The sequence below is a fragment of the Bubalus bubalis genome, chromosome 7 (genome assembly GCF_019923935.1).
Source record: "Bubalus bubalis isolate 160015118507 breed Murrah chromosome 7, NDDB_SH_1, whole genome shotgun sequence".
NCBI lineage: Eukaryota > Metazoa > Chordata > Mammalia > Artiodactyla > Bovidae > Bubalus > Bubalus bubalis.
In genome coordinates this window covers 22,938,784-22,944,783 of record NC_059163.1, presented here as the reverse complement: position 1 = coordinate 22,944,783, position 6,000 = coordinate 22,938,784, and positions in this window count along the sequence as shown.

Genomic DNA, 6,000 nt, shown 5'->3' with positions numbered 1-6,000 from the left:
CACTCGATTTTAGGAGAGAAATAGAATTTACTGATTAAATTCTGACTCTAACTAGCTTAAAAAATGCAAACAAAACCTTGGGAAAAAAGTAATTTCTTATGTAATTCGCTAAATATAACTGTATGAATGGGAAGGTTGGACCCTTCCAATGTAATGTTTTATCTCATTTTATTTGATTAGGCAAATTATGAAACAGCATGAAATGCATTACTATACTAATGTAGCCTCTAAACTGTGACTCTCATTGTAACTATGGCCTTGAGGTCTTTTAAGGTTGAACCTGAATGAACAAGTTAAAGTAGTTTAAAAGAATGCTCATTCACATTCACGTACACACACACACACACACACACTCATAAGTATGATAATTACAGTCTTGGAGAGGAAAGCTTAACCTTTGTGCTACAATCAGAATAAAAAAAGGAAATGGCACATCAGTCAATTTGTAAAAATGCTAAAAGTAGTCAAGCCACTTGAATGTTGCAGCAATTCCAAAAATGCTTAACTGTGTGATTTGGAAGATGGATGTTGGTGATGGTAGCACAACATTATGAATGTATTTAATACCAGTGAATTATATACTTTAAAATACTTAAGATGGTAAACTTTATCTTATGTGTATTTTAGCACAATAAAAAATAATTGAAAATATTTGTGGAGTAGAGTACCTGTTAGCAGTCCCACTAGAGGATTCTTAAACACTCTGCCCATTGCATTTTGGTATTGGAGATGCCAAGGAAAATACAATGCAGTCGAGTGCTGGGTGAAATAACTCTACTTACAGAGAAGAGCGAGAGCAAAATCGGTCTCAGTAGCGGTGTCAGTCTGCCAAGACGGTGGGTCTCTCCCTGAGGCACCCCCTTTGTGATAAGGCAACAGAGAAACCCAGGAGACTCACCTGCAAGCTTTTCATGTTCTAAGCAGTCTGCCTTCTTTCCACCTTTCAGAGGCTTTCAGAGGTTTTCTTTGTTGTTGTTGCTGTTATTGCTATTTGTTAGGTCCAGGGGCTTGTGATAAGGGGGACATGGGAGAAACGGGACCACTCAGTCTTAAAGGAGCTAGAAGTCTGAATAATCCTTATGAGAGCCTATTATTTGCCAGACAGTCTGTTATTTTATGTTCTCCTTATGGTAGCTCAGACAGTAAAGAATCCACCTGCAATGCAGGAGACCTGGGTTCAATCCCTGGGTCGGGAAGATCCCCTGGAGAAGGAATGGCAACCCACTCCAGTATTCTGTCCTGGAGAATTCCTTGGGCAGAGGAGCCTGGCAGGCTACAGTCCACGGGGTCACAAAGAGTCAGACACGGCTGAGGGACTAATGCTCAGTACTTTGTTGCTAAGCAATTAGGACTGAAGAAGAAAGGAGGGAGAAAGGGAGGGAGGAAGAAAAGGAGGGAAAGAGGGTAGGGATGGAGGGAGGATATTCTACTCATTTTCCCAGTCTCTGCAAGAACTTCACAGCTTTCCCTAACGACTCAGCCTAGGTTTGTTGTTGTTTAGTTGTGTCTGACTCTTTGCAACCTCATGGACTGTAGCCCACCAGGCTCCTCTGTCCTTGGGACTTCCCAGGCAAGAAAACTGGAGTGGGCTGCCATTTCCAGCCTAGGTTAGCCCCTTCCCATTACAAACTCTTCCAGCACTTTATATGACTCAAGACTTGCATCATTTTGTTCAGACCTGTCTCCTCTTGCCAATGAGATGGCTGAGACCAATTTGTCCTTCCCGCTGCAGTATCCCATCACCCAGCAGAGAGGCCAGCATGAGGTAGGCACCTACCCATCTTCATTAATTATGCTAATGAGTGTGCAATTTCCCTTCTCTCTGGCTTTGTTCTTATCATTGTTTTTCATCCCTGGTACAGTTGCTGTTGGAGTTCTGACTTTCCTGATCAGTTTTTGGCTCCTTTCTCTTGGCAACAGAACGATCTCCTGACCTCAGGCATGGTTTGCACTGATCTAGCAAGGGGTAGGGAGGGGGAAGTCTTTACGTTTCTGACTGCTCAGTGCAACTAACCTCCTCTACTCCCAGGGACTCCACGATGTCATTTCTGCTATTCTCCAGGTGCTATCAGGACGTTATGAGCGTCTGGCTTCACCCGAAACAGCACTGTTCTTTCCCTGCTTTGTGTAGGTCAAGGGGTACAGTGAAGAGAAAAACATGGATATCAAAACAGAATAAATACCTGGAACAGTTTCGATATCACAGAGTCAAAATGCAAAATATAAATCTCGTTGCTCAGTTTTCCATTGTGAAGGGTCACTTCACCATACAATCTTTAGAAATTAAAACCAAGACTCTGAATTAATTATCCTTTCACTGTGTTGGGTTTTCTTTCCTTTCTCGTTCAACATTAACTGCCTCTGAAATTATGTTAAAGCAATGATCTCTATCGTAATGTCCTTCAGCTGGCCCTGAAAGCAATTTCCTATGAAAACCTCCTTTTTTTTCCCCTAGGAAACATCTCAACCTTCTTAACCTCATCATTTTTATGTCATTTTGTTTTGTTTTGTTTATACTTAGAGGATATTACAATTTTATGTGGCTTCACTTATCTGTGACTTAGACTAAAGTCATGTTTTGCAACAAATAGAATGATTTAAAAGTATTTTGCTCCCTCAGGAAGGCCGTTAATGTACATGGGAAATTGTGTGGCAGCAAAATGAGATACTCTCCGTGGTACAGAGTTTATCTAGGGTTGCCCATATAAAACAGGCCTCATTTAGCATTAAATCTCATTTTATGTGATCAGGGTTTATTTTCCAATGGGCTACTCAGGATTCATGTGGTAAGACTGCTTTTTACTGAGCATCCTGAGAAGGCTGTCTCTATCTCGCTCCACTCAAGTTGCTTACACCTCAATTTCACACTTTAATTTGCTAAGTTTTGGCCCAATTAGCACTGAATATATTGTGTGCTGCCAGTACATATTTATTAAATAAAAACAATGAACAACACATGTCAAAGTACTTTGGAAAATTATAAAGTAATAAGTACACATTATTAATGTCTTCAGGTGATTTGCCTGGTTATCTTTAAACATGCTGAAAAATCATTATCTGATGTCATATTGCTTCACATGAATAATCAAGGATATCTTTAGGACTGTGGGGCACTTAAAAGTTCATATTATGAGTCATTTTTAGCATCTTTCCCTAGAAAGGATTGTGTGTGTTTGTGTATGTGCATAATTACATAAAGTAACAAAAATTATGAGCAACATGAAAATTATTCCTAGTTAATGTAAAGAATTTCATAATTTTTCCTAAAAACTCAAGATTTATTGGTATATAATGTTGTATTTTAGGGGAAATCCAGATGGAAAATCTGATCCCTTTTATTTCTAATATTTTAGAGTTTATTGATGTCATGTTCAAGATTACTACTCAAACAATATTTTAAGTAGATATTAGTTTTAACAACATTAAAATCATTCTCCTTTCTTAAAAAAAATTTTTTTATTCTGTGAAGAAAACAACTAACAGGTGAGGAGATCTATATATTTAAGATCTATAGATTAAGATCTATATATTTAGGTTGCTGCTACTGCTAAGTTGCATCAGTCATGTCCCACCAGGCTCCTCTGTCCCTGGGATTCTCCAGGCAAGTGGGTAGCCATTGCCTTCTCCAATATATTTAGGTTGGTGCAAATGTATTTCTGGTTTCAGATCATGAATTTTAAATCATTATAACTAGGCTCAAATATATCTTTATTAATCAAAATAGGAACCATTGCAATCAACACATTTTTGCCAATGAGAAATGTTTGTTTATTCCTGCAGCATAAAAATCTGTGCTTCAGGGTTTGATGAACTCTTGGAAAGCATTTTCTGCATTCTGCTGGTTGTGGAAGTGTTTTCCCTGTAAAAAGTTTTTGAGATTCTTGAAGAAGTGGTAGTTGGTTGTCAAGAGGTCAGGTGAATATGGCAGAATAGACAAAACTTTGTAACCCAATTCGTTCAACTTTTGAAGTGTTGAATGTGCCATGTGTGGTTGGGCATTGTCATGGAAAAGAATTGACATCTTTCTGTTGACCAATGCCGTCTGAAGGTACTGAAGTTTTTGGTGCATCTCATTGATTTGCTGAGCATACTTCTTAGATGTAATGGTTTCACTGGGATTCTGCAAGCTGTAGTGGATCAGACGGGCAGCAGACAACCAAACAATGACCATAACCTTTTTTTTTTGGTGCAAGTTTGGCTTCAGGAAGTGCTTTGGAGCTTCTTCTAGTCCAGCCACTGAGCAGGTCATCACCACTTGTTGTATAAAATACACTTTTCATTGCATGTCACAATCATGTTGAGAAATGGTTCATTGTGTAGAATAAGAGAAGACACTTCAAAATATATATTTTTTAATTTTCAGTCAGCTCATGAGGCACCCGCTTATCAAGCTTTTTCACCTTTCCAATTTGCTTCAAATGCTAAATGACCATAGAATGGTCAACGATGAGTTCTGCAGCAACTTCTCATGTAGTTGTAAGAGGATCAGCTTCAATGATTGCTCTCAATTGGACATTGTCAACTTCTAATGGTCAGTATGCTCCTTGTCTTCAAGTCTCCTGTCTCCTTTGCAAAACTTCTTGAACCACCACTGCATTGTACATTCATTAGCAGTTCCAGGGCCAAATGTGTTGTTGATGTTGCAAGTTGTCTCTGGTGCTTTATGACCCATTTTAACTGGAAAAAGAAAATTGCTGGAATTTGCTTTTGTCTAACATTAAATCTCTAGTCTAAAATAAATATAAAATACAAAGCAAGTAATAAGTCACTAGCAAAAAAAAACATAAAGTGGGAAATGTGCATTAAAATGATGTACAACATAACCACTTTATTTAAGATTGTATTCCAATATCAAGGGCAGATTTCAACAGTGCAAAAACCGCAATTACTTTTGCACCAACCTAATACTATTACCTCAAATCCATTCATCAGTTTTGGAATGGCCACTCCTCAATATTTCTGCTCATTTTCAGAGGCTTATTTTTTATATTAATTTGAGGGAACACTTTGCTTTTCTTGAGTTTGGCCAACTTCCTCAAGTGACAGAAAATGTGAATTAGTAGACACTTGAAATGGAAGGGTTTACATTGCAGGAATGCCTGCCATTTAAAGTGGAATAGCAAGGATTCTCAAAATAGCGTTCTTAAAAAACATAAAAACTTCCTCTGTCATTTTCTCAATTGATCCTCTCAACTCCTGTAAAATTGCTCAGCCTCCTCTCTCTCTTCTTTTTTCTCTATTTTATTTCCCTTCAATTTGGGGTGGGAGGGGTAAGTGGAGATTCCGACTCCAAGATTTGATTTAGGCAGAGAAACTCAGTGTTGTCCAGCCTCTATGGCAAAACTGAGATCTGAGATTCACTTCACATGGAGGAACTGAGCTGAAGCTATGAATGTATAACTTGCAAGAGCCCCTTCTGGTTGAACTACATTCTTAGACTAAGGCTGTCATGCTCTTTAGTTCTCTACAAAGAGTAGTGGAAAGGCAGTTTAATTTTCCAGCTACCCAGGTACCTAAGCAAATGAGTACAAGATATTTTTAATTTCCTGCTGTTTCTTTTAAGAATCTTATGATTGACTTGGAATATATCGATTCAATGGACATAAGTTTGAGCAACCTCCCAGAGATAGTGGAGCACATGGAAGCCTGATGTGCTGCAGTACACAGGGTTGCAAAGAGTCAGACACGACTCAGCAACTGAATGACAATATTATTCATCAGTGTTCCTTGAAAAATATGTGAACAATCTTACACAGATTAAAGAACAGAGGCTCTTTCTGTACTCTGCACAGGTCTACCTCCTTCCATTTTTGCCTTCTGAAGATTACTCTCCATCAAGAAGCTAGAGTCTTTTTTTTTTTTTTTTCAAGTATAAAGCAGAACATATCACTATTATGCTCAAATCCTCCAAGAGCTGGCTTCCCATCACAGAGTATAATCATACATCCATACATGTCCTTGCAAGCCCTGCATGCTGATTTCCCACTCCCCCATCTTCTT